The 20,205-nt window shown below is 38.6% G+C and overlaps 1 protein-coding gene across 1 annotated transcript in view; it reads left to right on the top strand.

The window, feature by feature from the left end:
- LOC122788674 overlaps window positions 1-20,205 on the top strand; it is a 341,452-nt gene that overhangs the window by 57,087 nt on the left and 264,160 nt on the right. The gene's annotated exons all lie outside the window — the stretch shown is intronic.

The following is a 20,205-nucleotide window of genomic DNA, read 5'->3' on the forward strand; positions in this document are numbered from 1 at the left end:
AAGGGTTTAATCCTATAAAGGGAGCCTAGTTTCCTGTTGCCGGTTTTTATGGTATTGTTGATGTGGGTTTCAAAGTTCAGGTTGTTATCAATGGTTACCCCTAGAAGTTTACTTGTTGGATCAGGACATATGAGTATACCATTATTGGATAAGACTGAAAAATTCATTGGGAGTGACTTATGGGTAGGAGTGAAGAGGAGGAGTTTAGTTTTTTTGGGGTTCAAGAGCAGGCAGAGTTGTAGAAACCAGTTTTCTGTTGTATTAAACATTTTCTGAGTTAGAGTCTTGGGTTGGGATTGAGAATTATCTGAGAAGATTATTGTTGAATCATCTGCATATTGTACACAGTTGGCTGGAGGAATAGATAGGTTAAGGTCATTGATAAATAATGAGAAAAGGAGGGGGCCCAATATAGAGCCCTGAGGAACACCTAGGGTAACAGGGAGATGGGATGATAGGTTGTTGTCCCATAGCACTGCCTGTTGTCTATTGTCCAAGTAGGATTGGAACCATTTTATAGTCATTGTATCCAGAGAAAAGGATTTTAGTATATTAATAAGTAGATAGTGGTTGACCATGTTGAATGCCTTTGAAAGGTCAATGAAAAGTGCTGAAGAGAGAAGATTGTTATTACGGTTATTATTGATGCTGTCAGTGAAGGATAGGAGTGCAGTTGTCGTACTGTGGAAAGGTCTGAAGCCATGCTGACATTTGGCCAGTAAATTGTTCTGAAGTAGATGGTCTAGTAACTGTCTATGGATACACTTTTCCATTATTTCAGCTAATGGGGAGAGTAGTGCTATAGGACGATAGTTAGAATATTCTATGGAGTTTCCACCCTTGTGTAAGGGGATAATATGGGAGACTTTCCAGATGGCGGGAATAGTGCTTTCTTGTATGGTTCTATTTATCAACAGTGATACAGGATATGCTATGGCTTTGGCTGCCTTTAGCAGATATTCTGCTGGTAGCTGGTCAGCTGATGGGGTAGTAGGTTTTAGCTTGTATAAAAGGTTGAAGATGAGAGAAGTTGGGACAGGTGGCAGGTATAGAGTTGGAAGAGAGTTAGTAGTTAAGATTGGAAGGGCAGAGCTATCGGCTGTTAGTTGTTTAGCAAGTGTTTGGATGGTGTCTGTGAAGAAGGTATTAAAAGCATTAGCAGTTTGCTTTGGATTGTTGGGATTTTCTCCTATGGGGGCGGTGTTGTGGACTGGCCTGGTCTAAGTAGTCTGTTTATGCTAGCCCAGAACTTTTGTGGATTCTTTTGGTTGTTCTGTTGGAGGTTGCAGTAGAAGTTTTTTTTTTATCTTCAAGTATAGCTTTTTATGTCTCGTTTCTTTTTTGCCTGAATTGTTGTTGGTCTATGGGGTTTTTAGTTGTTCTCCATTGTGCCCAGATTTTATTTCTGTGTTGAATTTTTTGCCTGGTTTCCTTTGTAAGCCATGGAGCGGGTTTAGATTTAATTTTGATGGAACACGTTGGTGCATGGTGGTCAAGGATTGTTAGGAATTTTGAGTTAAAGTAGCAGTTTACTGCTTCGTCAAGTGGGAGGTATTTTATGGGTGACCAATCACATGCTTTTAGTTCAGTTTGGAAGTTATTGGGGTTAAAATTTCTGTTGCTTCTTATTGTTTTATATATGGTTGAGTTGTGTGAGCTCGACCTTTGCCTGATTATGTAAGTGAGAGAATGGTCACTTACATCGTCAGGGAGGGTCCCTACATTGTAGAGTTGTTAGTGATTGTTTATAGGAATCCAGTCTAGGATAGATTCTTTATTGTTGGGTTTATTAATTCTGGTTGGGGAGTTCATTGTTTGTGAGAAGCCATGAAGGTTAATATGGGAAGTTGGTGTTTCGGTAGAGCAGTCCTTCCAGTTTATATTAAAGTCTCTAAGAATTATTGTCTCTTTGGGAATATTTGAAGAGAGCTCAGCAAGGATACCTTCCAGAGTGCTGGCGTTGTTACCAGGTGGCAAGTAGATACATATTATATTTATCGATTTGCTAGGATTAAGCAGAAGTTTAGTGCTAATGATTTCTACATTGTTTTGTGAAGGGGAACTGAAATCTAGTATTGATATTTGTAGCCCTTCTTTATAAAGAATAGCAACTCCCCCTCCTTTTTTTGCTTTGCGGTCTTTTCTTAAGATGTTGTAGCCAGGTGGAATGATTTCAACATCTTGCATAGTGGGTTTTAGCCATGTTTCTGTTAAACAAAGTATATCAAAGGAATGAACATCCAGGAGAGCATGGAGGTGGGCAATTTTATTATTTATGCTGCGAATATTGAGGTGGGCCATATAAAGTGAGTTGGGAGACTTAGATGGGATATTAGGGGAAGAGGGAATATGAGTTTGTGGTTGTATGTGTACTTTATGACCTGGTCCTGGGTTAGGATGGATGTCTCCATCTAGTAAGGAAAGGTATAATAGTTTGTTTAAGGGATTGTGGAGGTTATAGTAATGGTGGAGAGGTTTTCTGGGTTTTAGATAGTTATATTTGATATGGGTTAGTCTGTGATATTTTGCAGGTAAATAGGTAGGTAGAGATGTTATATTTATGTGTTCTGGGGAGTTAATTAGTAAACAGAGGGTTTATTGATTTATATATATATATTATTACAAATATTGTAAAAAGAGGAGTTTTTGTTGTTTATGGTGCAAAGAGTAAGTTTCTTTAATAAAAGTAATATTGTTATTATAGTTGTGGTTAATTAGTGTTGCAAGAAGCTTGGAAGAAACAATGCACCATTAAGCATATTTAGCAGACATTTTGTCTCAAGAATTGATTGGTTATTGGCTTATAAAAGTTTTATTCAGTTTCAGTTGAAGTTAGAAATGAATGGTTATGCGTCCAGTTAGAGAAATGTTCTAAGCAATCACATTAACTCAATAGGTAGCACTATTGCCTTAGGTGCAGAAGGCTGTATTTTTCCACACTATCTAGTTGGATTACATTTTCTATAATGAAATGGCAGTATAGCATTAAGGGGTATTGTACTCCTGCGTACTCAGGTGGGTATAAACAATCTCATGGTGCTTATTAGAAAACGTTGTGTGCTTTATTAACATTTACATTCATTTTATATCACATAAAAACTTTAAAGTAATTATTACATTCATACTTAAAACTCTTTACAAGTTATCAGTACAAAAGAACTTAAATAACAGTTCTATTTTAGTAATTATTCTTTCTTTTGTATTTACTCTCTGTCCTCCCACTATTTTAAAACAATCCTCATATTGCAGCAAATACATTATCCTCTTCCTTTTTGATTACATTACAGATTCTCACATCTTTTTCCACATCACCATATTGTAACAAAGAATACTTTATTCCACTTATCACTGTCACATTTGTTTACTTTTTCATACTTTCCATATAGTATCATATTCACATTCATGCATTTAAATTCTTCCTATCATTATTCATTTTTAAACTTTTCCCAAAGTTCTTTATTCTTTTTACAGCTCAAATAATGTTTTGTTGTATCAACTTCACTGCAATCAACATATTTTCTTCCTCCGTCACCTTATATTTCATTTTCCCTTTCAGTGGTAACTTATACATTTCGGCACAAAGAAATACCTCTGTTTCATAACGTTTTCAAACCTTTTCGTTTGTCTTTCATTGCCTTTTTTCATTTTCTTCTAAATCATTCCGTGGGTATACAATGTTTTTTTTTTCCTAAAATCATATTATACAATTCTTTTATGTTCTCATCAATGTTACTTACTTTTAACTTCCATAATTTTATTTTTTGTCATATTCCTTTTCTTCCATACCGTCCCTTTGTTCTTTTGCCCTGTTTTTCCTTCCCATACATTTTTATATTTTTTATATAGCATCTTACATATCATTTGTTTTGTTTTCCCTTTACCTTTCTCATTACCACCAATAAATGCATGGATGATAACTGTACCGATACAATCAAACACTCTTCTTCTTCTTGGGTTTTATTATAAATTCTTCCTTTTCTCACCAGGTTCAGCCTGGAGCCACATATAAGACTAAAATTCTAATAACTCTTTTCCATTTGAGTGGGAAACATATATATTCTCCCTAAGTATGCTGTTTTCCTAACACATAAGCACTCAGCACATATGTATTTTTCTGAAATGATAAGCAAAAACTTTTCTACCAAGTTAACGTTTTTATTTGTAACAGTATCTCCACTGACTTATTACACTTTAAATCTCATCAAATGTCACTCCCCAAATCTGTGAGATATATTCCATTTGTTTTTAAATCTCATCAAATGTCACTCCCTAAATCTGTGAGATATATTCAATTTGTTTTTATATCTCATCGAATGTCACTCCCTAAATCTGTGAGATATATTCCATTTGTTTTTATATCTCATCAACATCCCTCACACTTCATTTTGTTTAAATGCAGACCAGCTTTTTAACAACTTTTACAACATCATTAGAACCTCATTTATCCATCCCTTGCTTTTTGTTATGTGAATTAAATCATCTGCATACGTCTTATATACTGGTAATATAACATTTCTTTCCATCTCACATTTTGACTCCCTCATTTTATACACGCATGTCTGTATTACTGTGTTCATAGTGATACTGTATACTGAGTTCAGATAAGCACATACTCATCAGATATCCCTGTTTTACTCCTTTCTTAATACTCATGTTTTCCCATCAATCCATTTATTAAAACTTCTACCCACAAATTTTCATAACATGTTCTTATTATATTAACATTTTTTCTCCTATGCCATATGCCTCTACAATCTTCCACATTGTTTCATAGCTTACTTTATCAAATGCTTTAGCTATGTCACATGTTATCAGTTGTGCTTCTTTATTTTCTTTCAGTATCATCTCTATGACTTCTTTCATTATAATTAACATTTATATTATCTATGTCTTCCTTTTATGCCATAAATCCCTTCTCCTACTATCTTATCCAATACTTTCTCAACCCTTTTTGTAGCATTTTCAGAAATATTTTACAGTCAGTACTCCCATTGTTTTAGGCCTCCAATGTTGTATATCTTTTCTTCCATTCTTTTTCAATAGATATTTTACCCCTCCACTACATATATCTTCTTCTTTTGTACCTTCCTTCATCCATTCATTTAATATTTTAAAAAAAATCTGTTCCATATTTATTCATTTCCTTATAATATTCATGACTTATACCCTCTAATTCTGGCACTGATTCATTCTTGCCTTCTTTTATCAGCTTCTCAATTTCTTCAGTTGGTATACCACTTTCTGACAAATTCCTTAGATGTTCAGATATTTTTTTTTCACTTTCCATTCCTCTTGTCAACCCTTTTTGTACAATTCCTCTACAAAAGTTTCCACCATTTCTAAAATATCCTCATGTTTGCACTTTATATTTCCTTTGCCATCAAAGTTATCATCCCTCCTTCCTTTAGGGTTGCCACCTTTTCAAATGTCGAAAGTGGGACATTTTTTGTAGAAATGTCAGATTTTGCAGGACAAAAATACCCTTGAGTAGTACAAAGGATAGAACTTCACTTTTTTGCCAAAATAACATCTTATTTTTGTAGCATTTGAGTTGCTTATGCTATTTCATATAACATTTAGGTATTTCAGAAAAAAATAACTGTTTTATGCAACTATTAAAGACAACACGAGAAATATTTTTGTCCTAAAATCTCAGGACATTTGCCATTTTTTCAATTTGTTCACACGACACAACTGCCCAAAGAGGGACTGGCCCTTGCAAAGTGGTACAGGTGGTAACCCTACCTTCCTTGGCTCATTTTTACTTCTTTTCCCAAATAAGGGGAAATGTGGTCTTTAATTCTTTTTGCATTGTTTTAACTTTTCTTTTTTATACATCTGTGTCTCTGTTTCCCTTATTTTGTCATTTCCTTTTTCTATCTCTTTCTCATAATTCCATAAAATTTCTTTATATATATATCAACTATTTGTTATTTTAAGCTATGAAAAACACTGGCAGCTACAAAAGATAGACAGAACTGTCTTTAGCGTAAAATATTTATTCAATGCTTTCATCAACCAGATTTCATCAGAAAAACAAATGCATCTAACAAACAACCTTCTTAAATACTAAAAAAAAATCCAATAATGTCTACACATTGATTAATCAATTAATTAGACATAAAACAATGTTAAACAAGTTGTTTCAAAGCAATCCAACACTAAAATAATTACATCTACTCTTAATCATTTGAAAAATAATGAAATATTTAATCAGTTTTTTTATTTGCCACAAAACATTTTATGATCACCATATCATTTAAGGCTAGGGACTATCTGCTCTCAGCTTAATTTTCCATTTAGTCTCCTTTCTCTCTACTTTGTTTTTAAGGTTACCACCTCTTAAATCTTGTGCCACATAATCCAAAATAGTAAAAGTATATTTCTTATAAGAAACACAAGACACTGAATGTCTATAAAGCACGTTATTTTCATCTTTGGCTCTTAAAGGTTCATAGGTTCATAGGTAGGTATTAGGCTATCGGCCCAAGGGCCTAAGTAATCCTAGCCAACAAGGTTCCCTGGCTTATGCCACCCAAGAAAGTTATTTTTCTGTGCCACTGTCGAGCAGAGACACAGAAGTGATCCCCGGGGTGTATTTCCTATTTCCCATCCACTCATCAAGATTTTTCTTGAAGAGTGCTAATGAAGAACTTTGCTTGACATAAATGGGTAGCCTGTTCCAGAGTATGGGAAGTCTCTGGGACAGGACTCTATCCCTCCAGCATGTACTGTTTATTGTGGTGACAAGATTTAGGTCCCTAGAGCATGCAGCTTGGAGGGATTGGGATTTCTTTAGGTGTAGCATGTCCAGCAGCTCTGGGTTTGACATAGCTTTATATGTTAGGCAGAGATCACCTCGAAGTAGGCGATATGCTATGGAGTAAAGCTGGAGATTTTTGAGATGGTCAGTGTAGGGCATTTGTTTGAGGCCAGTAATCCTCTTTGTCAGGTACTTCTGTGGCCTTTCCAGCTGCTGCAGATGTTTTGTGATGTACATTCCAAAAAGGGTGTTGTATTCTATAATGGGTCTAATGGTGTTGAGTAGAGGGGAACAATGACCTCTTTTTTCCTGGATGGGGACCCTTTTATGATGAGGTGTGCCACGTAGAAGGACTTCCTGACTACTGTGGTGATGTGACTATCAAAGGAGAGACTACTGTCCACCTGGGTCCCAAGGTCACTTATTACACATTCGGTATTAAGTAGATTGCTGCCTATGTGGTAGTTCATGGGTACTGAGTTTTTACCAAAGGGGATGACACTGCACTTTTTGGCATTAAGCTTGAGGTCATGGCTCTGACACCAGGCATCTATCTCAGAGACACCCTTCTGTAGGATGTCCACATCATTTGGGGACTTGACTATGGCTCCTAGTTTGCAGTCATCTGTGAACTTCTTTAGCCAGAGGCCTTCTGTGTTAGTCTGTACTTCAGAGAAGTAAGTACCAAACAGTAGAGGTCCCAGGACTGAACCCTGTGGTACTCCACTTGTCACTGGTTTAAGGTCAGATTTAGAGTCTGCAACTTTTACATTGTGGGTTCTGTCAGTGAGCCATTTGGTAACCCATCTTGTGATTTAGGGATTTATACCTAGTTTAGTGTGTTTAGATATAATTCCAGAATGGGGGATGGTGTCGAAAGCCTTGTCATGGTCAAGATAGGCTGTGTGAACCACCTTATCCTCATCTACGGCTTTGGTGACTGCCTCAAAGACGGCGATCAGGTTCAGGAGGCATGATCTGCCTTTCACAAACCCAAACTGGGTGGGATCCAGACTTTGGAGGTTACCAATGTCTTTGTTTATGAGTTCCATGATGATATGTTCCATGGCCTTGCAGAACAGGCTCGTCAGGCTAATAGGGCAATAGTTCCCAGGATCAGTGGTGGCTCCCCCATTGTGGAGTGGGATAACTGTTGCTGTGCACCACTCAGTAGGCACAAAGCCTGATGCGAGGCTATTATTGAACATGGTGCTTAAGTGGGGAGCCAGTTCATTCTGAAGTTTGTGTAAAACGCAGCCTGGGATGTTGTTCAGTCCCATGGATGCTGTGTTTTTGGCTTTAGAGAGTGCAGCCTTTACCTGCATAGTTGTGATTACAGGGACACTGCAATCTTCCTGTATAGATATGGGCTCTTTAGGGGGTGGCAGGTAAAGTTAGCACTGAACCTATCTGCTAGAATGTTGGCAATATCAGTTGGCTCTGTAATTTTTGTGCCATTGTGCTGTAACTCAGAGTAGATTTGGGTGTTGCCATCGAGATTCTTCACATAGCTATAGAATGCTCTGTGGTTGTCCTTAGAATCAGTGGCAATTTTGTTTTCGTAGCTAGCTTTGGAGGATCTTATAAGGGATCTCAGCTTCTTACTGAGGCTGACCAGGGAGCTCCTCCACTCATGGGATTTTACTCTCTTTTGCAACAGTTTCTTCCTTCTGTTGTACAGTTTGTTTATGGCAGGGGACCACCAGATTGGCTTCCTTTTTTGGAGGATAGTGTCTTGGTTCTGTTTGGGATAGCATGATCCATGCACTCATGTAAGTGCTTATAGAGTGCATTTCTGTAGGATTCAGCAGTTGTACCTGTATTGTCCATCTGCATGGGTGTCATGAAGTTCACCACTTCTGTCTTAAGAAGCATGAAGTTGGCTTTGGAGAAATTTTTTACCATGGTTTCCTTAATGGGGGGTGGGGGCGGGATGTGGATATCAAGGGTGATTAGCTTATGGTTGGATCGGACCTACGAGGAGTTGACTTCAGGTGTGGAAAACCAGTCACTCATGTTGGTAATGACTAGGTCTAGGATATTGTTGCCCCTGGTGGGGGTGTGGATAAGTTGATCCAGGGCATTGGAGTTTATGAATTCCAGAAAGCGTTGAGCTAAGGAGCTGGTACACGAGTAGTTTTCCCAGTTAATGGTGGGGTAGTTGAAGTCACCCATTATTAGGGTGTTTGGTTGAACCCTAATATTTTCCAGTACATCAAGAAAAGAGGAGTGGGAATCCTGGGGCATGGTGGGGGATCTGTAGCAAGCTACAATTTGGATTGCAGTGTTGCCCAGAGTTAGTTGCACTTGGATAACCTCGGATGCATTATGCTGAGCAACTAGCCTGGAGGTGTGGATATCCTTAATGAATATGGACACACCTCCGCCTTTGGTGTTTCGGTCCAGGTTACATGGCCGAAAAGTGTGGTATGAGTTATAGCCTGGTAGTGCAGGGGTGCTCTCTGGAGCCTTGAACCAGGTCTCAGTCACTGCACAGATATCGATGTTCTCCATTTTAAGGAGTGCCTCTAGTGAGTGCATTTTGAGATTTAGACTTCTAGCATTGAGTAGCATTACCCTCAGTTTTTGATTGCCTGTTCCTGTTATGGTGGTGAATTTGTCATTTGAACCTTGCCTAAAAATGCACTATAGGGGCGGTAAGAGCCTTAGCCAGTATCCAGAATCCCAGGGGTGACAGGTGCAGGCCATCTGTGGCAAAGCATCGTGGTCTGTCGACCATGTCATCCCAAGCAGACAGATACTGGATCCCCTTAGAATGACACCAGAAGCTTAGCCAATTGTTGAAGTCAATCATTTTGTCCTTGTACTGTGGTATCATTCTGGGCGATGGCAGAATGCTACTCAGGGCTGGGGTCATACCTGCCTGGGCTACAAGATCAGAGAGCTTTTCCATGTCTCTTTTCATGTAGTCCGGGGAGGTATGTCTAAGGTCATTCACACCAACATGGACAATGACAGAGTCATATTTGTACTTGTTGTGGAGTGACCTGAGTGCTTGGGTTATGTGGCGGATCCTGGCACCTGACAGGCAGCTGACAGTAACCTTCTCCTTGTTTAGCCTGGTGAGTGGGACATCAGTGTGCCTGACTATAGAGTCATCTATGACTAGTGTGTTGGGTACATTGTTTTGCCTTATTGGCTGTGGTTGAGTGGCACACTGAGTCTGTGGGCTATGTGTCATTTGGGTTGTGATGGGGGATGGAGGTTGCTTGCGTTTCTGCTTTGGAGGTCTGTGTTGCTTAGACAGATTATTATTGAGAGTTTCTGTGAATGTTTTTGTGTTACTATGTGTGGATTTTGGTGGTGTAGATTTAGTGAGATTGTGATGAGTGTGGTGTGGTGCAAATGTTTACCTCCTCCTCTTGACTGTCAAGTTCAGTCTTAGTTGGAGAGAGCTTTACCTCCAGTTTGGCAAGATAAGTGCATCTCTCACAGGTTGTGGTGTTGGGTGGTAGGAGGGTTGTCTGTGTACAAGAGGCAATTTCTACATTGCCTCAAGATGCCCAGATTCATCAGATAGACAGGAGAGAACATTGGGAACTGACCCTTGGACATGCCTGAATACAAAAACTATTTTCCTCTAGATAAGTGAGGAAAGTGAGTACAAGAGCTGTATTCTGCTAAGCAAGTGAGAAAAATAAGTACAAGGACTGTTTTCCTCTAGGTAATGAGGAAGATTGAGTGCTATAGTAATTAGTAGCTTATTTAGTGCTTACAAGTTCTGAACAAGTGCTGAGCATGAATAAGCAAATTTAAGTGCTAAAACTAAGAATCTGTATCTGCACAAGATGAGTTACAGGACAGAAACAAGTGCAAATGCAGGCTTTCAAATGAGAAAGTTGAGAGAGATGGAAAAGATTGCCTAAACGGCCAGTAACTACAATGTCTGGGCCAGAACTACTCCTTATGTGGTAGACAGGTTACCTAGTGCTTACCACTCCCACTGATAAGCCAGAAGGCTTCCCTGTCAGCACAGAAAGGCTTGGGGGGCTCAGAAGCTTACATACAGTCCTGCATACAGCAAATCTGCATCTGGAACACTAGTTACAGGAAAGGTAGGAAACAGGCTTACAGTATTTTTTTTTTACAGAAAAGTAGCTAAAACAGCAGTAAAAACAATTCACATGCAGTGCAAGCTAGCACACTTGAGTATGTAGCAATATTAGACCAAACACAGTTTAAAAAATGCAATTAAATTAAAAAGGACTATTATTGCATAATAATGCTCCTTAATCCGCTTACTAAGGCTCCTAGTAGTCATGCCTACGTAAAATGCAGGGTTCCCTGAACATAAAGCTACGTAAACTATATTGGTCGTAGTGCAAGAGAATCTGCCTTGAATACTAATAGTATAAGACAAGATTACATTTAAAGTTGCCCTTAGATTTATCAGTTATACGAAGCGGGACATAATTATCACAAGTTTCTAACATACATTTGATGCTACCATTATTCTTATATACTAAATGTGGTGTCTCCCCTAAAATTTGATATAGATAATGATTTCCCTCTATAACTTTCCAATTATCTTGAATAGTGGAGCTAATCATACTACTATCTACTGTCATGTCTATACAACATATAGGTAATAAATAATGTCCTTTGTCTATGACTTTTTTCCTACTACTGAAGCCTTTTAAAAGTATGGGTGGAAAATCATTATTAAGTCTGTTGCTAATTTCCTGAGCTGTCCTATGTAACAACTCTAAAGAGTAACCTCTATCTAAAATTAACTGATGAATGAAATCAATTTCATTATTAAAATCCGAGTCTTTACTCACCATACATGAGGCCCTTGGGAATGTTTTTCTTAACAAAACTCTGATGGTTGCTCTTAAAATGAAGGTAGCTATTAGTATAAGTGTTTTTCGTATGTATCCTACTTGAAAATCTTCTTTCAGAATTGTCCCAAAATAATTCCACATCTAAATATGACATGTATATTCTATGTTGTGCAACTTATAAACAGTTGTATGACATCTAAGTCCAAGGAAGTCATTATTCCACTGTATTCGGCATTCATCAGATCTATCATTGAGTGCAATGCCCCCTTTGCTATGTACCTAACCAGGCATCTCCAACAACTGGAATGCCACCAGAGGTTTGTCACTAAAAGAATACAGGGCATAAGTAATATGTCCTATGCAGACCACCTCAAGGCCGTATCCCTGTATTTTATCTCCTACAGGCTTTTACAGGTTCATAGGCTCATAGGTGTGTACTAGGCTAATGGCCCTGGAGCCTTTACAAGCCTAGCCCATAGGATTACACTGGCATTGTGCTCCCAGACCTTAATTACCAGTGCCTGTATCAAGTAGAGCCACTGGAGTGATCCCTGAGGTGAATTTTCTATTTCCCATCCACTCATCAAGATTTCTCTTGAAGAGGGCCAGTGAGGTGCTCTGCTTAACATGTATGGGAAGTCTATTCCATAGCACAGGCAGCCTCTGGGTTATGAACCCGTCCCTCCAGCTTGTTCTGTTGATTGTGTTAATGAGGCTGAGGTCTCTGGAGCATGTGGTATGGAGGGATTGGGATTTCTTTAGATGTAACATTTCTAACAGAGCTGGGTCAGACATGGCTTTGTAAGTCAAGCAGAGATCACCTAGGCGATATAAGACAGAAAATAGTTGGAGTTTTTTTAGTCTGTCCATATAGGACAAGTGTTTAAGGCTTAGAATCCTCTTTGTGAGGTACTTTTGCAGCCTCTCCAGTTGTTGCAGGTGTCTAGTGAGGTACATGCCAAACGAGGCATTGTACTTGATGATTGGCCTAATGAAGGAAGAGTAGAGGGAGACAATGACCTCTTTCTTCTTGGATGCAAAACTCTTATACCACATAGAAGGACTTTCTGACCACAGTGGCAATGTGGTGGTCAGAAAGAGAGGTTGCTGTGTTCCCAGATCTCTTATAACGCCTTCTGTGTTAAATGGACTACCATTGATGTGGTAATTCATGGGAACTGGGTTTTTCCCAAAGGGGAATGACAACATATTTTTTGGCATTGAACTTAAGGCCATAGTTCTGACACCAGTCGTTGGTCTCAGTGAGGCCTTCCTGTAGGATGTCAACATCACTTGGGGAGTTAATAGTAGCTCCTGATTTGCAATCATCTGTGAACCTTGTCAGCCAGAGGCCCTTCGTGTTGGCCTGGACTTCGGAGAAGTATATACCAAACAGGAGAGGACCCAGGACTGAACCCTGTGGGACACCACTCATGACTGGTCAGCAGTCTGACTTGGAGTCAGCTACTTTCACACTCTAGGTTCTTTCTGTGAGCCAGTTTGCAAACCACCTAGTGATATAGAGGCTGATGCTTAGCTTACTGAGTTTTTCTTTGATTCCTGAGTGAGAAACGGTATTGGAGGTTGGCATAATGATTAAAGTGTTTACCTTGCAGACACAAGGTGCAGAGTTTGATTTTCACATGGGGAAATTGGCTAGGCTTAAAATGGCCCACAAGGGCAATTAGCCTAGTACTAATCTATGAACCTAATCTATGAACCTAAAGGCCTTGGCCAGATCAAGGCAAGCTGTGTGAACCACCTTTCCTTCATCCACAGCTCTGGTGACTGACTCAAAGAAGTCAACCAAGTTGAGCAGGCATGATCTACCCTTTACAAAACCAAACTGTGTGTGACCTAGAGTTTGGAGATTCCGTATATCCTTGTTTAGTAGGTTCATGATGATGCGTTCCATAGCTTTGCATATCAGACTCATTAGGCTAATGGGGCGATAGTTCCCAGGGTCTGTATTCACTCCTCCTTTGTGGGGAGGGATGACTGTAGCAGTGTGTGCCATTCAGTAGGGATAAAGCCTGAGGTGAGGCTGTGATTGAATAGGGCACATAGTTGAGGTGCCAGTTCACTCTGTAGTTCATGTAGAAAATAGCCAGGGATATTGTCAGGTCCCATAGAAGCTGTATTCTTGGCCTTGGACAGTGCTGTTTTGACCTATGCAGCAGTAATACTGGGTGCCTGGCAATCTACTGTTAATGTGATAGGTCCTTTGGGAGGGGAGAGAGAGGTAAATTTGGCACTGAATCTGTCAGCCAGTTTACTGGCAATATCTGTTGGCTCGGTATAGGAGGTACCATTGTGCAGCAGCTCAGAGCAAATCTGGGTATTGCCATGGAGACTCTTTACATAACTATAGAAGGCCTTGTGGTTGTCTTTACTATCTGCTGCAATTCTGTTTTCATAGCTAGCTTTAGAGGATTTGATGAGGGATCTCAACTTTTTGTTGAGGCAGATAAGGGAGTTTTTCTAGTCTTGGGACTTCACCTTATTCTGCATGAGTTTCCTCCTTCTGTTGTAGAGTTTGCTTATGGCAGGGGACCACCAGATTGGCTTCCTATTTTTGGAGGAGAGTGTCTTGGTTCTATTGGGTATGGCAAGATCCATGCATTTGTGTACGTGTTTGAAAGTTGCCCTAATAGCTGCAAGCATTTATACATATTTTATGAGAATTCTTGATTGGAGAATTTTTGGAAAAGTATAAGTATATGTCAATGAATTTATCACTTTAAGGTAAAGTAGGTGCTAGGTAAACTGTTAACCTATATAACAATAAGGCACAGCAGGACATATTTTGTACTGGAAAATGTCCTTCTCTGTTATTGCACATTAGGTTAATGGGTAAGTTTGTTATGCATTACGGACTTGAGTTTGTGCCACCATAGTAAGCTCCTTTGGTGACTTTATTGTTAGCTTCTAGCATGACTTACACTTACAAAACTTCCACTTAATACATGCAAACATTCTCCACAGTCCTGTATTCCATCCTGTATAACTTCTGACATTCATACATGCAAGTGAGAATAAACTCATCACCCAACTTTCATCAATGGCATCCAGTTTGCACTATTTAAAATAACTAACTAACTAAAATGGAAAAAGATATAGTCATCCTTGCAAGTTTAAATTTCTAAAATTCTTAATAAAATTAGCACTCATACTTTATTTTCCTCTTGTGAGACACAACACTAAATCCAATTCCCATGTACCTCTCTCATCTTCTAGAGCTCCCAACCACAGGCATCAATGTCATATAAGAATTCCAACTCATAACCATTCAAACTTACCCAAATGAATGTAGGCAGCATTAAAGGAGCAAGCTAGAACAGCTAGACTCCTTCCTCAATATCTACCTTCCTAACATTCTGTATATTACAGAACCCTGTGTTACAGATAGTTCATCTAAACTTATGCACTGCTTCACTGCTTACATATGGCATTTAACACTCACCCAGTAGAAGAACTGGAGGTGAGACCTCACTGCATGACAACACCTCATTACAATAGGTATTGCCGCTCAAGAAACCTCTTTAAATGACCATGACTTAGACTTGCTTACTGTATGTATTCCATAACTTTTACACACAGTCTACTCATATGACCATTGTCTTCCTTCTTCCCCACTCACATAACCATTTTCTGCCTTCTTTCCCAGTCAAATAATCTTTTTGTACCTTCATTCCCACTCAGATAACCTTTGCCTGCCTTAATTCCCAGTCACATAACCTTTGCCTGCCTTCATTCTCGATCACATAACTTTTGCCTGCCTTCATTCTCAATCACATAACCTTTGCCTGCCTTCATCCACCTGCCACTTCTGACAGCCTCAAAAAATGATACTCAAATTTCAACAGGTCTGCCAATCATACAAAATATTACACTTTAGGAGACTTTAATGTTAACCTCCTAGGCCCCCACAGATATGGAATCAATGATTTCCTTACTATGACTGTTTATAAGTAATATAATCACAATAAATACACAAACTACAAAACAAACAATAGCTGTTTATTTGCTTTTATTACTGAAAACTCACTAAGCTACATTTCAGGCACTGACACCCTTCCTGCAGTGCTTAGTGACCATTTACCTATAAATCAGTCCTCATTTAGCCCAAATAAAAAAAATAACAACACAAAAATTTGTCAGCTTCCAATAAAAACAAACAAACAAAAAAATCCTGCCCCAAATATTGCTGAGCTACAGGTACAGATAGCCTCAACTGACTGGTTCCCCTATCCCTAACTCTAATGACTCCTTAGAGTCTGACATTTATGTTGACAAAAGTAGTGTACCTGTAGAAGGAACTTTTTCCCTGATCTCCCTGCTGTACAAATACAAACTCAAACTTTGGATAACTAAAAATATAAAAGCCCTGATAAAAACCAAGGTTGTTGGCTGGCAGAAATCCTAACATTTTTCAAACCCCAATAATAGAGACACATTTATAAACTTGAGGAACCAAACAAAAAAGGCTACAGAAAAAACATAAGACACTCTTGTCTTACCTATGGAAATGAATCAACCAAACTGTTACCCTGGCCTCAAACAAAGAAGAAGTAGAGAAAATCAGTATTAAATGTTTCACGGACATCCTTTCACCAATGGACTTTCTAAAAGAAATTTTGCAGTTGCCCAATATCTTGTTTCTCCTAGCTGAATCTTCACTTCCTCCCATAGAGCCACCTCTATTCACCCCTTCTATTTTAATTCTATAGCAACAAAATAAATTGAAAAACACTTAAATCAGCTATGTGGTGACACACTTTGGAAATGATGGCACATCTGAGTTAATGAATTCAGGGAGTATCCTCTATGCTACCCCTTATGGTGCCTCTGTAATCTATGCTTCAGTAATAAAGCTGTTGAACTTTGATGGACGCAAGCCATAGTTAACCCTTTTTCAACAGTTCGCCATTCTCCTCCACCAGTGATTTCATGCCCATTATTAATAGAGAGAATAGCTTGCACTTTAAGAAATGAAGAAAAAAGGGCAGAATGTTTCTTTGGTTCAGAATTTTAGACTAAATATTTATGGCTCCAGGAGCAAAAGTTATTCATAAGTAGACAAATGGTGAAGTGTTTAATGAATCACCACAGGTAAATGAAGCTTTAACTTTGGGGACATGTCAATTGATTTCTTGTACTCCTGAGGCATGATGGTTTTGAATTAATGCAGCTTTCTTAGTTGAAACAATGTTTCCTTTAACTTTTATAGGTAGTTGAGACTTCAGTGGTAAAATTAATGCTCACATTATGCTTCTTCTTTTTTTTTTTTTTTGCTTCTTTTGTGGGTTTTGAATTAAAAAAAAACACAAGATAAATGAATGGTATGACCCTCAACCAGTATTTTCTTATGAAAATATCCAACTGACTGTCTTTCTGATGTGAAGGAATGGTGAAATAATCCATGGTAATGCCAGCTTGAGTGGTGTTACCCTAACCAGCCTTAATTTCAATTGGTTAAGCAGGAGGAGAGAAGATTTTAGTCATAAGTTTGCAAGTCTTTTGAGTGGATGGGAAGTGAAGGATTCTATTTTAGCTATAATAAAACCTAGGAACATTTTGGAGGAACTTTCATGGCAATCATTAATACCATTTCTGCTCTCATTTGTCTAGAACACATACAAACATGTATATCTGGGAGCTGATGGCTTTGGATGAACACAGGCATTGAGAATTACATCAAGGAATAGGCGAAGACAGTCAAAAAAGGACTGCTTATTAGTTTATATGCATTGCCCTGGCTGTTAGTAGAAAGACTACTAGATATCAAATTGGCCTTTGTAGCTAGGAGTGATATATAAGTTTACAGGGGAAACACTAATAAGAAAATTACAGATTAAAATGAACATTGTCATATAAACAAACACTGCTGCCACTTCACCTTCACGACTGCACAGGTGATATTTTTTTTTGTCTCTGAGGCCATGAACTATTGTGTATGACAAAATAAAATAAAATAATCTGATGTACAGTACCTTAACAGTCAACATACTTCAAACTGAGAAAACTATATTATATGAAAAACAGTATAATACGTTTTCATTCAAATACAAGGTATGAACTCATGTTAAATACTGAATTACCTCTTTTTACTAAATGAACCACCTGAGAACATTTAGTATGTGCATATTTAGGTTAACCACCTCACTACAGTTTATTGTGCAAAACAGTTAAAATGTAATTATTACTTAAAGACTTACAACATCACTGTGCAGGAGTCAGTCAGCACTCAGGCCTGACTTTTACCAGCAGTAATATGAGTAACTGTTCTGAAACATAAACCAAAAAAAAATATTTAAAGATGAGAAGGGATGTCAGATAGACAGTGACAGTAAACTATGCCCCACACAGCACAGCCCACGGAGATCACTGCATACATCAATTATACTCTATTTATTTATTTTTGAAAAAAGCAAACACTAACTTGAATGTTGAAGTAAATGTTCTGGACCACATGCTGTCTCTTTACCTGCGCAGCTATATGCCATGCATGAGTCTCCTGAGTGAGTCCCTTACTACTACCGCTGCTGGCCGGTCATCATTAGATATGGTAGGACTGGAATTGGAAGCTGCAGTGATAGCATGGGTCACTTCACCACCAGCATGATCATGTTAAGCATAATGCAACATGCAATAACCATCCTGCATGCAGTAGCTGGGTCATTGTGAAGGGCACACCCAGACTCATCCAAACACCTAAAATGACTCTTCAGGAGACCAAAGACCCTCTCAAGGACATTATGGGTCTGGGACAGGACTGTGTTATAGATGCCTTCTGTAGTTTCATTTGGAAATCTTACTGGTGTCATGAGCCATGGCTCCAGTGGATATCCAGTATCAACGAAAGATAAAAGAAATGAGAGAGGGAAGAGAGAGAGAGAGAGAGAGAGAGAGAAGGGGGGTACAAAACAAAGTAAAAGTGGTTTAGTATTCAGCAATACATTTTACCATGGATAACTACTTAAATGCAATAGATAAAACAAACTATTTATATACACACACACACACACACACACATATATATATATATATATATATATATATATATATATATATATATACATATATATATACACATATATGCATTTTGCAGTTATCAACTGGATGAGCACTGGGCATCCTAACATACAGGAAGAGGTGAGAGAGTGAGCTACTGTAACAGATATGCAAATTCTTGTGCACTGCCAGGATTTTGGACAGAGACATTGGCTATGCACCCCTATGCATCACACACTATCTGGCAACTGTTGGAATGGTACCCCTTCCTTTTGTGGTACTACTCATCCCGTGGACCAGAAGAGCCCTAATTGCAACATGTGTGCAATCTATTTTACAGAGTACCTCAGGGGAAATGTGCCACCCCATAAAATCCATTCATATTCCTGGCTTGGTCCTGATATGAGACTCCATGAAATAGGTGTACTGATCCATACATGCTAAGAGTACATCTGAGAACTGCTGTGGTACCTGTGAAGCAGAAGCATGTGAGGTACCAAAGATGTCTCTAGTCTGCCACTGGAAGGTCTAAGTCACAAGTATAGGGACAGCTATACATACCTTAGTAACCACAGAAATAGGAAATCCACAAATTCCTCCACTTCCCCTGTGGGGGTCATACATACTCACTGTGACCCTTATAATATCACTGTCTATTCTCAGCCTATGTAGTACCTCCTGATTATCAAAGTTATAATGGGTTATTCTCAACTTATATCTCTGCCTTCTTGGTTAGCAAGTGCCACTGGGCACAAGCATTTTTGGCTTGACAAGAGAAGCAGTTCACAAAGTAAAGTAACAAGGCTAACAGCAAGTGACAGCATCTTTGTATATCGCAAAGTGTATAGCATAGGCAAGACTACTCTTTATATAATGTATCTGCGGGTGGCATGAAAAAGCAAGAAATGTCACTATGAACTGCAAATAGTTGAGAGAAGGCTTCATTAGCATATGTTATTTTATATAATCATTATAACTTCAATTGCTTATGCTTATTCATGGACATCACATGTCTAGCATTAGTGACCTCTGTGAATCGTGGCTTGCTTGCTTGTGCTCATTTGTAGACAGTGCAGACAGCCATAATTTGTTGTGTAATGACTATGAATACCACCCTAAGTGTTTTTATTTAGGTACATCACTCCCTATGCTATTAATGTATGCTTGCTGCACGCACTGTGAATCACTATTGTAGTTATTACTATTTGTCAGATTCTTTGTACTATTTTGTCTTTCTGCTGCCAGATGGCCCATGGTGTGCCTGAAAAGGGTCTTTTTGACCAGCACACATACCCAGCTAACAAATGTATAAATAAATAAAGTAAATAGTTTGTTCTCACCCTGGCATGTAAAACAACTTTACAATTGTAAAAACTATTTTATAGTTTTCAAGAAACAGCTGTTAAGGTGCCGTTATCTATTAAAGTTTATTAAAGCCAAAACCATGTCAATAAGACATCTGGATTATAGACACCTTCAGCACAAATCACAAGCCCCTTGCACATCACCTCTGTTTCTTTCACAAGCCCCTTGCACATCACCTCTATTTCTTGACTAATCTCCCCTTTTTTCCTACAATTTCCCTAAGTTCTCATTTTCCCTTTCATCGCTACATACACAGTA

The sequence above is a fragment of the Protopterus annectens genome, chromosome 1.part2 (genome assembly GCF_019279795.1).
Source record: "Protopterus annectens isolate FY-2018-M chromosome 1.part2, PAN1.0, whole genome shotgun sequence".
Lineage (NCBI taxonomy): Eukaryota > Metazoa > Chordata > Ceratodontiformes > Protopteridae > Protopterus > Protopterus annectens.